The sequence below is a fragment of the Haliotis cracherodii genome, unplaced genomic scaffold, assembly GCF_022045235.1.
Source record: "Haliotis cracherodii isolate W230 unplaced genomic scaffold, xgHalCrac1.p SCAF_10, whole genome shotgun sequence".
NCBI classification, from domain to species: Eukaryota; Metazoa; Mollusca; class Gastropoda; order Lepetellida; family Haliotidae; genus Haliotis; species Haliotis cracherodii.
In genome coordinates this window covers 5,578,749-5,596,634 of record NW_027266265.1, presented here as the reverse complement: position 1 = coordinate 5,596,634, position 17,886 = coordinate 5,578,749, and the positions used below count along the sequence as shown (strand labels likewise).

The 17,886-nt window shown below is 40.2% G+C and overlaps 1 protein-coding gene across 1 annotated transcript in view; it reads right to left on the bottom strand.

The window, feature by feature from the left end:
- Positions 1-1,560, bottom strand: part of LOC139445657 (serine-rich adhesin for platelets-like) — an 87,224-nt gene extending 85,664 nt beyond the window's left edge. The window contains exon 1 of the mRNA XM_071226850.1: positions 1,496-1,560. The gene's annotated coding sequence lies outside the window, so the exon portion shown is untranslated. The remainder of the gene's footprint in view (positions 1-1,495) is intronic.
- Positions 1,561-17,886: the final 16,326 nt, after the last annotated feature.

Genomic DNA, 17,886 nt, shown 5'->3' with positions numbered 1-17,886 from the left:
GCGTCAGTGGGTGTATAAGAGTTCCGATCGTCTTAGTGCTATGCTCGGGTTGAAATGTGGTTTAACGTCGTGTTAGAGAATATATTGTATATATATATAAGGCGCCGCGATTCGTTGTGCAGAGTTGCGTCCCTTGGGCACACCAGAAACCTATGGTTTTGGGTTCGAATCCCGGTTCTCCCCGATTATGTTTCCAGGTTTGTCAGCACCACACCTGTGCTCGTGGGTTTCACCGGAGTGGTAAACGTCTGACACGCCGCGATATAACTGTTATACTGTTAAAAGCGGCGGTAAACCCAACTCACTCACTCACTAACAACAGTGAGTGAGTGAGTTGGGTTTAACGCCGCCCTTAACAGTATATCAGTGAGTGAGTTGGGTTAAACGCCGCTTTTAACAGCATTCCAGTTATATCCCGGCGTGTCAGCTTAATGTGGGAGGAAAGCCCGAAGTGATGCAGGTCTCAGACGTTTACCACTTCGGTGAAACCCACTTTCAAATCCGTATTTTCTTATTTGACATTTCTATGGAGTTTGGTGTTGGTGTTGTTTACAAACTATGCGTCATTAATCATCGCCAGTAAACGTCATGTGAGACCTTAATACAATGTACATCTCTCGCCAGAACTTAGTTTGGTGATCACATACAGTGTTACTTTATGTCTCTATGAGCCGAACCTAGTACTGGTAGTAATAAACAGCCGTATTGTTTGTAATTGCTATCGAGAATTGTCTAGGTTGATATTGCTTTCAAATGCTAGTCACTTATTGTAGTTAACATGCGAGAATATAATTAAGTTATACAATGCCATGCTTGAACTTAATACAACCGTACAACACCCTGCAAGAACTTAATACAACTATACAAGGCCATGCTGGAACTTAATACAGTTATACAACGCCGTGTTCGTTTGCTTTGCTGTAAAACTTGCGTTATGGAGTCGTACTTAGCATCGCTATCAAACGCACTCTTTTCCTATGTTCCCTTGCCTACCCACACAAATCATTACGACCAAGCAAAATGCCAATGATGTTTCTATTGTTAATGACAAAATTAAAACGTCGAGAAAAAACATTCATTAAATGTATTAAACGTATCTAGACATAATGGATTGATGGGTTGACAGCTGTAATACTTAAGTTCAGAAAGTTGAAATGAATTACTAAGACTATTTTCAAATCATACAAATTTATATTAAAATATATTCCGAGCCATGTCTAGTGACAAAAAGTCCATAATTTACCAGGTGTCATTTTTAATAAGAATATATCGCAAACATGTAATGGAAATAACAATAAAATTTGTCAGATTAAGAGGTTTGTGTTGGTCTCGTCACGGGTTCAAGATAAGATAAACCTCATATCTCAGTCCGTAGCTGTGTATATCTGTTAATCAGTAGCCATTTATATCTATTTATCCGTGGCCATCCAAATTAGGAAATAAACTTCAATCCTCAAGCACACTTGTGGATCTGTAATAGTATATTGCAACTTACCTCGCTATCACAGCTGCCCTGAAAGTTGTCTCGCCATACAAGTATAGAGGCGATGTTCTCGCGACACTACAACCACTACTGACGCTGTTGACAGAGAAGCCGACGGGGAAGGGAGAGGCGTGATCGATATATCGAACTCTGGCTTTACACAGGTACGTCAGAATAGTCGTGTTTAAGCAATGAGGGCTGGAGCAGTTTGGGGCGCACAGAGGACGATTGTCGGTGTACAGTAAACTACGGTTATAACGAACTCAAAGGGACTACTAATTTTAGTTCGTTATAACCGTAGTTCGTTATAAGCATATACAGTAAACTACGGTTATAACGAACTCAAAGGGACTACTAATTTTAGTTCGTTATAACCGTAGTTCGTTATAAGCATATACAGTAAACTACGGTTATAACGAACTCAAAGGGACTACAAATTTTAGTTCGTTATAACCGTAGTTCGTTATAAGCATATATACAACATAACTACAGCAAATAGTCGGGACCAAAAAATAAGTTCGTTATATCCGTCAGTTCGTTATACACGTTATATGGCACGTGTCATACATCAGTGCTTACTTTCTTGTTGCTTAGTTGTGTCAATAAACATAGATGAAGTGTTGAAAGGTGTCAATTACTTTCATTCTTATGTACACATATATGTCGAATGTGATATCAGGGACCTTAAGGCTGAAAATCACATTTTGAGTTTTCATTATATTTTAAAACTACAGTACCTTCGGAACTCAAAAATACAATTTACAGATACATGGCATCAAACATATGGACTCATTTTCAGTCTCATAACTGTTTATGTAATACCGTAAACTACGGTTATAACGAACTCAAAGGGACTACTAATTTTAGTTCGTTATAACCGTAGTTCGTTATAAGCATATACAGTAAACTACGGTTATAACGAACTCAAAGGGACTACTAATTTTAGTTCGTTATAACCGTAGTTCGTTATAAGCATATATACAACATAACTACAGCAAATAGTCGGGACCAAAAAATAAGTTCGTTATATCCGTCAGTTCGTTATAAGCGTGTTCGTTATAACCGTAGTTTACTGTATACAACATAACTACAGAAAATAGTTGGGACCCCCAAAAAAGTTCGTTATATCCGTCAGTTCGTTATAAGCGTGTTCGTTATAACCGTAGTTTACTGTACCTATTCTGGGTGATGGTTGGTTGGAGGGTAAGGTTGAGGAGTGGACAAGCGAGACATACTGGTAGAGTTGGCGATTGGCGGGTGAACTTATTTAGGGTTGATGGTGAGATGCACGGGGTGTGGGTAAATAACGAAGTGGATGGTGAGATGGATGGGTGAGGTGAGATGTACGAGGTGAATGGTGAGATGCATGGGGTGAGGGTAAATTACGAAGTGGATGGTGAGATGGATGGGGTGAGGTGAGATGTACGAGGTGAATGGTGAGATGCATGGGGTGAGGGTAAATTACGAAGTGGATGGTGAGATGGATGGGGTGAGGTGAGATGTACGAGGTGAATGGTGAGATGCACGGGGTGAGGGTAACTTACGAAGTGGATGGTGAGATGGATGGGTGAGGTGAGATTTACGAGGTGAATGGTGAGATGCACGGGGTGAGGGTAAATTACGAAGTGGATGGTGAGATGGATGGGTGAGGTGAGATGTACGAGGTGAATGGTGAAATGGATGGGATAGCATCACGCATCATGTTGTCAAGCAACGTTCCATGTTTATTAAATTCCTCTGAATGACTACCGTCAAATTTCTGGAATGACCAGGCCGTTGATGGTGAAACCTTGACTGGAGAGCTTTGATGTAAGCAAAATGTGCCTTTCGATGAAAGTTGAATTATACGTACATGCTCTAATCCTCCCGAGGCAAGGGAGTTAACTGACTGTTTCCACCCTTGCCGAACTAGGCTGGAAATACGGAGTGACATTTGGGTTGGACTAACAAGTCTATCCATAGAAATAGCGTAACGAACTAAACATCTGGTCGTCAGCAATATGGATTTCAATCGCAGATTTTGGCACCCTTGCGTCGACAGGTACTTTGCAAATCTTGATTATCGCTTGACTGGGCGCTGCCATTTTGTTCGAAGCAAGTGATGTCAGAGATGAAATCTGATTGGTCAATAGAATGGGACACAGAAGGCACATCAGTAGTAATAGCCACTGGTGGCACTACGATTGAGCCTGGAAATTCCAGCCTAGTTCGGCAAGGATGAACACTGGACTTATGGTCATTTTACGCCCTTGCCTCGGGAAGATGATATGCTCTGTAATACTTCACGATGGGATGTATTAAAATCGACCAATGGATGAAGAGGTACGTCTTGTTGAGGAGACATGTTGGTACATCTTGTTGAGGAGACATGTTGGTGCATCTTGTTGAGGAGACATGTTGGTACATCTTGTTGAGGAGACATGTTGGTACATCTTGTTGAGGAGACATGTTGGTACATCTTGTTGAGGAGACATGTTGGTTCATCTTATTGAGGAGACATGTTGGTACTTCTTGTTGAGGAGACATATTGACATCTTGTTGAGGAGACATGTTGGTGCATCTTGTTGAGGAGACATGCTGGTACATCTTATTGAGGAGACATGTTGGTTGATCTTGTTGAGGAGACATGTTGGTGCATCTTGTTGAGGAGACATGTTGGTACTGCTTGTTGAGGAGACATGCTGGTACATCTTGTTGAGGGGACATGTTGGTTCATCTTATTGAGGAGACATGTTGGTACTTCTTGTTGAGGAGACATGTGGGTATATCTTGTTGAGGAGACATGTTGGTTCATCTTATTGAGGAGACATGTTGGTACTTCTTGTTGAGGAGACATATTGACATCTTGTTGAGGAGACATATTGACATCTTGTTGAGGAGACATGATGGTACACCTTGTTGGGGAGACATGTTGGTTCATCTTATTGAGGAGACATGTTGGTACATCTTGTTGAGGAGAAATGTTGGTTGATCTTATTGAGGAGACATGTTGGTACATCTTGTTGAGGAGACATATTGGTGCATCTTGTTGAGGAGACATGTTTGTTCATCTTATTGAGGAGACATGCTGGTACATCTTATTGAGGAGACATGTTGGTTGATCTTGTTGAGGAGACATGTTGGTGCATCTTGTTGAGGAGACTTGTTGGTGCATCTTGTTGAGGAGACATGTTGGTTCATCTTATTGAGGAGACATATTGGTACTTCTTGTTGAGGAGACATATTGACATCTTGTTGAGGAGACATATTGACATCTTGTTGAGGAGACATGTTGGTTCATCTTCTTGAGGAGATATGTTGGTGCATCTTGTTTGGGAGATATGTTGGTTCATCTTATTGAGGAGACATGCTGGTACATCTTATTGAGGAGACATGTTGGTTCATCTTGTTGAGGAGACATGTTGGTTCATCTTATTGAGGAGATATGTTGGTGCATCTTGTTTGGGAGACATGTTGGTTCATCTTATTGAGGAGACATGCTGGTACATCTTGTTGAGGAGACATGTTGGTTGATCTTGTTGAGGAGACATGTTGGTTCATCTTATTGAGGAGACATGCTGGTTCATCTTATTGAGGAGACATGCTGGTACATCTTGTTGAGGAGATATGTTAGTTGATCTTGTTGAGGAGACATGTTGGTTCATGTTATTGAGGAGATATGTTGGTGCATCTTGTTTGGGAGACATGTTGGTTCATCTTATTGAGGAGACATGCTGGTACATCTTATTGAGGAAACATGTTGGTTGATCTTGTTGAGGAGACATGCTGGTACTTCTTGTTGAGGAGACATGTTGGTTGATCTTGTTGAGGAGACATGTTGGTTCATCTTATTGAGGAGACATGCTGGTACATCTTATTGAGGAAACATGTTGGTTGATCTTGTTGAGGAGACATGCTGGTACATCTTGTTGAGGAGACATGTTGGTTGATCTTGTTGAGGAGACATGTTGGTTCATCTTATTGAGGAGACATGCTGGTACATCTTATTGAGGAAACATGTTGGTTGATCTTGTTGAGGAGACATGTTGGTACTTCTTGTTGAGGAGACATGTTGACATCTTGTTGAGGAGACATGCTGGTACATCTTGTTGAGGAGATATGTTGGTTGATCTTGTTGAGGAGACATGTTGGTTCATCTTGTTGATGAGACATATTGACATCTTGTTGAGGAGACATGCTGGTACATCTTGTTGAGGAGACATATTGACATCTTGTTGAGGAGACATCTTATTGAGGAGATATGTTGGTTCATCTTGTTGAGGAGACCTGTTGGTGCATCTTATTGAGGAGACATGTTGGTACATCTTGTTGAGGAGACATGTTGGTACATCTTGTTGAGGAGACATGTTGGTACATCTTGTTGAGGAGACATGATGGTACACCTTAAGACTCACATTGCCTACATACTGATCTGGATTTATCTTGGCCCCGTTCCTCAAAGCGATCTTAGCACTAAGGTGATCAATGTCCCATACTTTAGCATAGTCTTACGATCATCGTAGCGCTTAAATCGGTTTGAGGAACGGGGCCCTGGACACAATCTCACCATAGGCAAATATTAGGTAGGGAAATTTTATTGTTTGATAGCATTACTTAGTAGACACAATTTATGGATATCAACTGTCACTGCTTGACAACGGTATAAGGATATTGACAGAAACGTTACCTTCACAGTTGTAAAATAAGTTTTTATCGATATATTATGTCTACCTTGTCAGGGTTATTGTAGTCTCGCAAATTAAGGAACTCATCAACTTCACTCTCAAATAGAGTGTTAAACCTAACTTATTCATGTGAAGTACAGTTATCAAGGACCATAAGCCATTTAGGAATGACACTTCAAAGCGATTGTATGATACTGAATAAAATGTTGGCCCTGTGATCAACTGCCTTTAAGTTGAAAAATCGTCTATCAGGGAATATTGTAGAATATGTATAAATCATTATCTTGCCAGTATTGAATTACTGCAGTCATATTTGAGATAATTATACAAAACAACTATCTGTCATCCCACAACATTTAGATGTGTTGCTAACAATACGCGTGGAGTCCATGGAACAACGTCAATATTTTAAAAGAAATGATAAATTGCGTTTTATTGACAACCTTCATTACAATGTTTAACAATCTCCAAGCTACCTGATTCTTTGTGTAATCTAAAACCGCTAACAACCTTTGACACAAGTCTTTACGGGACAGTACCAATTTACAAAAAAAAACAATTATCGAACGACAGATTATGTAAGATCTTTTCTTCAGGATACAATTAAAGTCGCAATACATTGTCGAGCGAGTATACATCTATCACTACACAAAGGGAAGTTCAACCTTGACAAGGCGAAAAATGAAAGCACTATTAATTATATTTAAACTATGGGCAAATCATTCATTGACGTCTTAGGCTGAGCTGCAGTGACAGTAATGGTGGCAAATTTGACATGTTTAAAATGTCTGTAAGTGATTGCTTACAAATTTGTAATGTGCAGTTGTTTTGTTGCTGGAACGGTATTATTGCAAGCTTGTTCTGCTTGTTAAAATGTTTAAACCATTGTTTTATGACCACATTCATTGAAGCATCTATTAACAAACGCAACTTTCTTGTTACCACATTACTCTATCGGCGAACAGTGTTCCAAACTGAGTTTGGTGTTCTGATTCTATATACGATGGCTCAATACCAAAACCATCTCTTAATATTAAAACCATCAATAGTGTTTTGCAGATAATCGGGGAGTAAATGGATGAATTGTTTCCAGCTAACTTCAGTGTTAAATCCAGCTAGAATGTGAGGTAACTCTCTTTCTTTTCTGCAGCCGTATTCCTTACAGTACAGTACCTCCTGAACAATCTCCTCACTCCAATAAGCTTAACAGTGTCGATGACCTTATGTTGATTGCCGATCTCGTGGCATTAATGTTGGATTAAGCGACGAAATGCATTACCGATATCATCGGTATGCCAGCAACCGAGGGCATAGGTCTTACTGATAAGTCGTCAAATGCATTAGCAACAGCAGGTGCATTCTCAGCGACATCAGCTATTCAACGGTAGATGCTGTCTGCATGTTTCATTGCTAATGGTTCTCTGCAGCATAAACTATTCAACGGTAGTTGCAGTGTACGTGTTTCCTTGCTAATGGTTCTCAGCAACAAACTATTCAACGGTAGATGCAGTCTACATGTTTCCTTGTTAATTGTTCTCAGCAACAACCTATTCAACAATAGATGCAGTGTACGTGTTTTCTTGCTAATGGTTCTAAGCAACAAACTATTCAACGGTAGATGCTGTCAACATGTTTCTTTGCTAATGGTTCTCAGCAACTGACTATCAACGATTGATGCAGTCTACTTGTTTCCTTGTTAATGGTTCTCTGCAACATCAACTATCAACGATTGATGCTGTCTGCATGTTTCATTGCTAATGGTTCTCTGCAGCATAAACTATTCAACGGTAGTTGCAGTGTACGTGTTTCCTTGCTAATGGTTCTCAGCAACAAACTATTCAACGGTAGATGCAGTGTACGTGTTTTCTTGCTAATGGTTCTAAGCAACAAACTATTCAACGGTAGATGCTGTCAACATGTTTCTTTGCTAATGGTTCTCAGCAACTGACTATCAACGATTGATGCAGTCTACTTGTTTCCTTGTTAATGGTTCTCTGCAACATCAACTATTCAACGGTAGTTGCAGTGTACGTGTTTCCTTGCTAATGGATCTCAGCAACAAACTATTCAACGGTAGATGCAGTCTATATGTTTCCTTGTTAATTGTTCTAAGCAACAACCTATTCAACGATAGATGCAGTGTACGTGTTTCCTTGCTAATGGTTCTAAGCAACAAACTATTCAACGGTAGATGCTGTCAACATGTTTCTTTGCTAATGGTTCTCAGCAATATCAACTATCAACGAATGATGCAGTTTACTTGTTTACTTGTTAATGGTTCTCTGCAACATCAACTATCAACGATTGATGCTGTCTACATGTTTTCTTGCTAATGGTTCTTTGCCGAATAAACTATTCAATGGTAGTTGCAGTGTACGTGTTTCCTTGCTAATGGTTCTCAGCAACAAACTAGTCAACGGTAGATGCAGTCTACATGTTTCCTTGTTAATTGTTCTAAGCAACAACCTATTCAACGATAGATGCAGTGTACGTGTTTTCTTGATAATGGTTCTAAGCAACAAACTATTCAACGGTAGATGCTGTCAACATGTTTCTTTGCTAATGGTTCTCAGCAACATCAACTATCAACGATTGATGCAGTCTACTTGTTTCCTTGTTAATGGTTCTAATCAACAAACTATTCAACGATAGATGCAGTCTACATGTTTCCTCGTTAATTGTTCTCAGCAACAAACTATTCAACGGTATATGCAGTCTACATGTTTCCTTGCTAATGGTTCTCTGCAGCATAAACTATTCAAACGGTAGTTGTAGTGTACGTGTTTCTTTGCTAATGGTTCTAAGAAACAAACTATTCAACTGTAGATGGCGTCTACATGTTTCCTTGTTAATTGTTCTCAGCAACAAACTATTCATCGATAGATGCAGTGTACATGTTTTGTTTGCTAATGGTTCTCATCAACAAACTATTCAACGATAGATGATGGTGTTCTGCAACATCAACTATCAACGGTAGATGCTGTCTGCATGTTTATTTGCTGATGGTTATCTGCAACAAACTATTAAACGATAAATGCTGTCCTTTTGTTTTCTTGTTAATGGTTCTCCACAACAAACTATTCAACGATAGATGCTGTGTACATGTTTCCTTGATAATGGTTCTCAGCAACATCGACTGTTAACGATGTATGTTTTCTACATGTTTCCTTTTAATGGTATTGTTTCTCATTGCTTGACTAATAATACCAACTGAAGATAAAAAAAATCGTGATCCTAAACCTTCTTTAAACCTAGATGGCATTGTAGAGCTCATATCTGTCAAGGAAACAATATCCCTGACCGGAAAATATTTACACAGAAAATGTTTGCTCAGCCTCTGGATAACATATTTGTAAAACACCCAAGATGAAAGCAATGGTACTCCTTAAAATATTTGATGACTAACTAAACTGTCAACTCTAGAGAATATCCAATCTCGACTGTCCTCCGAAACGGATTACATTGGGTGTAAAAGGCGAATGAGCGGGAAACATTATATCAATGGATCACTAAAATCATTGATGACACCAGGTGTTCCGAAAAAATATGTTGTCAATGCAAGAGAATAACCAGTTTATATTACAACTGTTTGAAACAATTGATTATGAAATTTTGGAAATAATTGTTTTTAAAAAATCAAAAATGGAATCAGCGGTATATTTAAGTAATGTCGGAAATAGAAACAAATTACTTTTTGGCCTTTAACATGTTCGCAACAAGCTACAACAGTTTGCACATAGGGCAATTGAAGAAGAAACAAACTTTGACAATTATTTGAAATATCTTTTAATGAATGAGCATTAATCTAAATGCAGTTTCGTGCGAAGAAAGCAAAAATGATATATTATCATTCCAAAACTTTCGTCATAAATTTTATTCAATATCGAATAGGCCGCCTCCGTGGTCTTGTGGTAGAGCGTCCGCCCGGAGAGCGGAAGGTTCGGGGTTCGATCCCCGGCCGCGTCATACCAAAAGACGTTAAAAGATGGTACTTGTTGTTACCCTGTCTGGAGCTCAGCATTAAGGGGCTAAAACAAGGACTGGTCGGCTCGGAGTCAGTATACTGTGTCTGAGTGGGGTATTCATGTTAAACTGCGCCGTGGTATCTCAAGGAGCAAGCACTATAAATCGGCATCAGTCGAGACTAGTACAAGCAGCCACACAAACACACACACGTACATGCACGTCGCTATATAAGTGCAATAATCTTGGACGCGACGTTAAACCCAATTTCACCTCACCTCACCTCAATATCGAAAACCCAATGTCGCCACGTTATTTAACACACATATCAGGAGTTATGTAACAAAAGCGATACACAAAGTGTAACCTTTCACGTCACAAAACGTTTCGTGTCCAGATGCTTAGTCAATAAAAGCGACAAACCTTTTCCCATATTCATAAGAAATCTCAGCTGAAAGTAGATTTGCTTGTCCGATTCCGACTTTATCATAAGCATGTGTTGATGAATCACTATTAAATAGTGATGACACCAGGTGTTGATGAATCACTATCAAATGGTGATGACACCAGGTGTTGATGAATCACTATCAAATAGTGATGACACCAGGTGTTGATGAATCACTATCAAATGGTGATGACACCAGGTGTTGATGAATCACTATCAAATGGTGATGACACCAGGTGTTGATGAATCACTATCAAATGGTGATGACACCAGGTGTTGATGAATCACTATCAAATAGTGATGACACCAGGTGTTGATGAATCACTATCAAATGGTGATGACACCAGGTGTTCGTGAAAGGTGAGCGTAACCTGCCCAGTGGTGGCACCTGTCACAAACACATGCGAAGGTAAGGCAATTGTTCACTTGATAAAAGCACGGGATTCAATTCATAGGACAAAGAAGTTGTTATTTTCATACAGGTCACTGATCATTTGTCTTTTTTAAATAATCTGTATTTATCTTTATTCCCAACCTCACTTCAGTTTAGTAATTATTCCACATAGAATTGTGTGATGCAAATCGATAACTTCAATTGCTTTTTCATTTGGTTACAACAATGATAGTATTCTTGCTGCAAATTCTGCATTTCCAACAATAAATGGTTAATCAGTTCTGGTTCATAAACCCCATGATCACCCGTGTAAACAGTGTGTGTGACTGTAATCAATTGTTGGGACAATATGATCAATGAAATAATGTGATAATAGCAAATGTGGGAATCGAAACATACAGACGTCGGTATTCAATGCATCCTTGGGGCAAATCAGGACACAGAAAAACAGCTTTTGAAGTTTCCACTCGTTTATTCCCTTGCTCTCTTTCTCCTTCAGTCAAACACTATGTCACTTACTACGCCGATTAAGATACGTTTAAAGTTTAATAGACTAGATTTAAAGAGTTTAGTTATGTAGGGGGCACCGCTTTTCCATCTCGGCATTAACCCAGAAATCCTCTTTCTGTAAATGCCATTAGTAAAGCATAGTATCCATGGTTCCGCTTGATAATACAATCATAATAAAACATTAGGCCGAGAAAAGAAAGCCTTTTGTTTCTAGTTTCCGCAATCGACAATCGCCACCTTCTTGTGTCGGCTATTGTATCACGGATTTTGTCACACAAGGTTGTCGAATGAAAGCAATTCAGTGTCACAAACTCGATTTCTACCATGCCTTTGTCTGTGGCCATTGTAGTACACTAACAGCAAAACACTTGAGACCATGTATCGACTTTTCAAACCTGAAAAAGAGAATTATTTTAGGGCCAGATGTTATAAGCATTAAATTTACAAGTGTTCAAATACGATTTAAGAGGGGTGTTGTATGTTTATACTACATATGCTCACGTCAGTATCCACTGTAACACACATACACGCATTCACTGTAACATATGTATTCACTGTAACATATGTACGCACTGTTACGCACGTATGCAAATTAAAATATTTGCAGTTACTGTAACACAGCATGCAAGGCAATACACGTATCTACTGGAAGATAGTATTTGATACAGAACATCCGCATTCAATGTATCATACATATTCATGTTATACACATATTCACATAGTAACATAGTATCCACTGTAACATAGATGTTTAAAATATATGAATATATACTGTAACATTCGTAGCTACTGTAACTTGGTATATGTATTGTAACATTCGTATCAACTGTAACACACACACACACACACACACACACACACACACACACACACACACATATATATATATATATATATAGCGTAACATTCCTATCAGCTGTAATATATGTATGTATATATAGCGTAACGTTCAGTTCGTATCAGCTGTAGCATTCGTATGAACTGTAACAAGTATTTGTAGTGTAAGATTCGTATCAGGTGAGGTGAAATGGGGTTTAACGTGGCTTGCAAAATTGTAGCACTTATATAGCGACGTGCATGCACGTGTTTGTGTGTGTATATGGACACTTTTCGCCTACAGATGCAAAACCAGATATTTACTAGATTCATAATGTATGCATCAATATCTTTTTGAAAAAGAACACACCTAGCAACATTTTTTTGGGCAATTCTTTTTTTTCTAAAATCGTTCAGCAATCAGGGTTGTTTACCTGACAGTGACACCAGTCATAATGGCCATCTCCGGAACAGCGTGGCGAACTAATTATTCCCCCTGAGTGTATATATGTTCTGCTCGGCTTAACATTTACATATCACGGCCATTGTGGGAGTGTCATCCCAGGGATATTCTGACAGCACGTGCACTAAAGTAAAAGGTCAGAGACGCCACCAGCGGACACTGTAGTTCCAATGAAGTTGTTCTTTGGCTGGATTAAATAGAATAAATAAAGTACACAAAACAAACAGGGTGTTTGACAACTGTCTCATTCAATCACTCAATTCTGCCACTGACATGATACCGTTTTCTATTGGAGTGATGATAGAACTGTAGCAAGAAAACTAATCCATATTCTTTCACGGTAACAAGTTAGTCTTGCGTCCGCGGGTATTTCAGGGCAGGCCTTGTTCCTACATTTTTAATCATGTATGACACTGATTGATTATAAACGGCATTATTACAGATTGTTAGGTCAGGTGTAATGATTGTCACCTGGCAACTGTGATTTACAATCGTATTGACATTGTGTTGAATGATAGTCGTATGGACATTATGGTGAATGATAGTCGTATGGATATTTTGTTGAATGATAGTCGGGTGGATATTGTGTTGAATGATAGTCGTATGGAAATTGTGTTGATTGATAGTCGTATGGATATTTGGATATTGTGTTGAATGATAGTCGTATGAATATTGTGTTGAATGATAGTCGTCTGGATATTGTGTTGAATGGCAGTCGTATGGAACTTGTGTTGAATGATAGTCGCATGGACATCGTGTTGACTGATAGTCGTGTGGGTATTGTGTTGAATGATAGTTCAAAGGACACTCAGTTGCATGATAGTCGTTTGGATACTGTGTTGAATGATAGTCGTATGGGCATTGTGTTGAATGATAGTCGTATTGACATGTTCTAATTGAGGTGCTGCATTAGACCTGATTCGGAATGAAGGCTTTAATACCGCGCAGGGCGTGAAAACATTATCACTTAGGACCTGAAGGCGTTAATACCTATTATCTAAAGACGTTACCACGTAGGATCTGAAATGTTACCACGGAGGACGTGAAGGCATTTCCTGAAGGCGTTACTGTGCAGGATTTGCGGGTGCCACCACTTTGGATCTAAGGGCGTTACCTCGTAGGATCTGAAGGCGTTACCACGTAGGATCTGAAGTCGTAAAGGCGTTACCAAGGAGGACGTGGAATGGTACCACGTAGGATCTGAAGACATTACCACGTCAGACCTGACGCGAGGGCGTTGCCACGTAGGAAGTAAAGGCCTTGCCGCGTAGGACGTGAAGTCGTTGCCACAGAGGACGTGAAGGCGTTGCAACGTAGGGTGTAAAGTCGTTGCCACGTAAGACGTGAAGACGTTGCCACGCGGAATGTAAAGGAGTTAACACCGATGGCGTAAAGGTTTGACCACGGATGACGTGAAGATGTTGCCACGTAGGATCTGAAAGTGTTACCATGTAGGACACGAAGGCGTCACCACTTAGGACCTGAAAGTGTTACCATGTAGGACGTAAAGGCGTTACCACGTTGGACCTGAAGGAGTTACCAAGTAGGACGTGAAGCAACTACCATCTAGGACCTAAATTACCCAATTACCACAGAAGACGTAACTAGGTACCTCTGTAGTGAGTGAGTGAGTATGGTTTTACGCTGCTTTCAGCAATATTCCTGCAATATCACGACGGGGGACGCCAGAAACGGGCTTCACACATTGAACCAATGTCGGGAATCGAACCCGGGTCTTCGGCGTGACAAGCGAACGCTTTAACCACTAGGCTACCCGACCGCCCCTCCTCTCTAGTATCTTAACAAGTTTATGGTAATCGTTGAGTGGGTAATATCTAATATTGATCTATAAACAAGTCTTGCATATATAAGTATGCATTTTTTAAGAAAACAAAAGCGGTCCCACACCTTCATTTATCATTATTGCTTACCAACAAGAATAGACTCCTTTGTCCAGATGCGAGTCGATAACGGTTTTTATTCCAGCGAAGACATACTCGCTCATCAGTTGCAAGTAGAGTGTATTTGTTCAGTGCAATACCTCTATAAGTAACACTCATATGTGTAATGCTATGGTGGTTTGCAGTAGTCGATATATGTTGATTGATTATTAATGATAATTGGCTTGTTCAACCTAATCAAGTGAACTGACACGTGTCTTAATGCATTTGCACCGTAATTCGCCATATTCAACATAGCATTCGATATTAAGTATTGGCAAAATAGTTCATACAAAATCACAATCATTAGATTAAAGTCAGGTACATGACGGAGCCTCTGCTCGAGTCTGTTTTCAGTTGCTGGTCAGACAAATATCTACAACATTGTGAGAGACTTAAAGAGACGCTTTTGACAGACAAACCCTCGATACTTTATCGTAGGCATTCGTCACCACTCGCCCACTTTCCGTAACCTGCAAGGAGACTCGTTCACCAGTCGATGAATATTATCATTCGTCACCACTCGCCCTTTTCCGTAACCTGCAAGAAGACTCGTCCCCCTATCGATGAATGTTATGTGCGAAAACACGACAAACCAATCAGAATGCGCGTATGATTTCGAGTTCTTCGTCAAAGAATCCCACAGAAATATTTTTTGATTTTACATATGTCTTGCATCTAAAAATATACCAAAGACACAGTTAAATGTGTTCAGTCATACTGTATAATTCCGCATGTCCGGATGTGCTTTCAATTGCTTCTGAAATATATATAATACATGGGGAAATAATATGTGAACCATTACGCCACGAGTTGACAATTGTTTTAGGTATGCCCATTTGCGCTAAGACGGAACCCGGTCACAAAAATGGCCATGAGAGGGGCACGAGTCGCTATTCGGCTTGTCCCGGAATAACACGATTCAGTGAGTGAGTGAGTGAGTGAGTGAGTGAGTATGGTTTTACGCCGCTTTTAGCAATATTCCAGCAATATCACGGCGGGGGACACCAGAAACGGGCTTCACACATTGTACCCATGTCGGGAATCGAACCCGGGTCTTCGGCGTGACGAGCGAACGCTTTAACCACTAGGCTACCCGACCGCCCCTACCACGATTCAGACACGAATGGAATGTTATATGCGAAAGTACGACAAATCAATCAGAATGCGCGTATGACTTCAAGTACTTCGGTCAAAGAATCCCTTAGGAATAATGTTTGATTTTCCACATGTCTTGCATCTAAAAATATATCCAAGATACATTTAACTGTGTTCAACCACACTGTATAATAATGTAAGTCACATCTGGAATATATATGCCATATGGAGGAAATATACGTGAATCATTACGCAACGAGTTGACAATTCTTTTAGCTATCCTCGTTTGCGCTTAGACGGAACTCAGTCGCAAAAATGGCCGGAATATTCGGCTTGTCCCGGAATAACACGAGTTGGTCACGAATGCATGGAGGGTAGCGAGGGTAAATGAAAGTTCCTGGCCTCGCAGATGTTGCTCTGTTAGTTTTCAACAGAAGTTTGAAGGGTGTCACTTTGACCCTTCATGTCGAACAATAGTCCATTTTCCACCAAGTTAAGCCTTTGTGAAAATCGAGCATGCTCTTTCTTCGAAGATTTTCAAAGGTTTTTTTTAGCAAGATTATAACATTAAAGGCATGGGTTAAAATCGTATTCAGTAAAAGTATTCAGTACCTGTTACGGTAGACATGTGGGTGAAATTTTCAAATTTGACGCATCGTAGATTATTATGACGTCTGTTGCAATTCCCCATTTTGGCTTGTACAATCATATTATGTTCACGTGTTTATTTCAGGTGAGCAACTGACTTGTCTTTGCGTGTGTTTGTGACGGGTGCACTGGTGGGGCAGAAAACGCTCACCAATTTGAGAACACCTGATGTCAACAATTTTTTATAGTGATTCATAAACATATGCGTGTAATATAAACTGCCAGGTGAGGTGAGGTGAAATGGGGTTTAACGTCGCGTCCAAGATTATTGAACTTATATAGAGACGTGCATGCACGTGTGTGTGTGTGTGTGACTGCTTGTACTGGTCCGGATTGATGCCGATTTATAGTGCTAGCCCACTAAGACACCATGCCGCAGTTTTAACATGAATACCCCACTCAGACACAGTATACTGACACTCCGATCCGACCAGTCCTTGTTTTAGCCCCTTAATGCCGAGAGCCAGACAGGGTAACAACAAGTACCATCTTTTAACGTCTTTTGGTATGACGCGCCCGGGGATCGAACCCCGGGCGGACGCTCTACCACTAGACCACGGAGGCGGTCCTAAACTGCCAGGCATGAGATAGTATACACATGAGAATTGGAATTGACCAAAGAATTGCAAACGTTATCAAATGTTACTCGGGTGAAACCTGTCGTAGAAACACTACAAACCTAAGTCCAAAATACAACTGTGATACCTGTATTCAATACATCATCAACGAATAACCATTCTTGTTTGTTTTATTTTGTGTACTTTATTTTGCCCGTCAGTTTGGTCGGAATGTTACAATGGACTGAGATAATGGGTCAAAATCCTTTCCATAACCGGGCGGTCCGGTAGCCTAGTGGTTAAGTGTTCGCTCGTCACGCCGAAGACCCGGGTTCGATTCACGACATTGGTACAATGAGTGAAGCCTATTTCTGGTGTCCCCCGCCGTGATATTGCTGGAATACTGCTTAAAGCGGAGTAAAACCATACTCACTCACTACAGAGGTACCTAGTTACGTCTTCCGTGGTAATTAGGTAATTTAGGTCTTAGATGATAATGTCTTCACGTCCTACATGGTAACTCAACAAACACGGAAATCTCTGCTAGATCTTGATATGAAAGAGGCGGTTTCACTATTCTCCTTCATTCCCAGCTTAGGTGGGTAAATCGTCGGAAGGGAATGCTCTGTTTAACCAATATTGAACAATATCAGATCATTCTTGCCTAAATGTCATATCCCCGGCCCAAATTTCACACGGATGTTATCTGAGAAGGATTGCTTTGGTTTGTTGATTTGCGCCGCACTCAGCAATATTCCAGCTATATGACGGCGATCTGTAAATAACGGGGCCCAGTCGTCTAAGGCGCCGCGATTCGCTGTGAAGAGTTGCGTCCCTTGGGAAACCTATGATTGTGGGTTCGAATCCCAGTTCGCCCCGATTATGTATCTATGTTTGTCAGCACC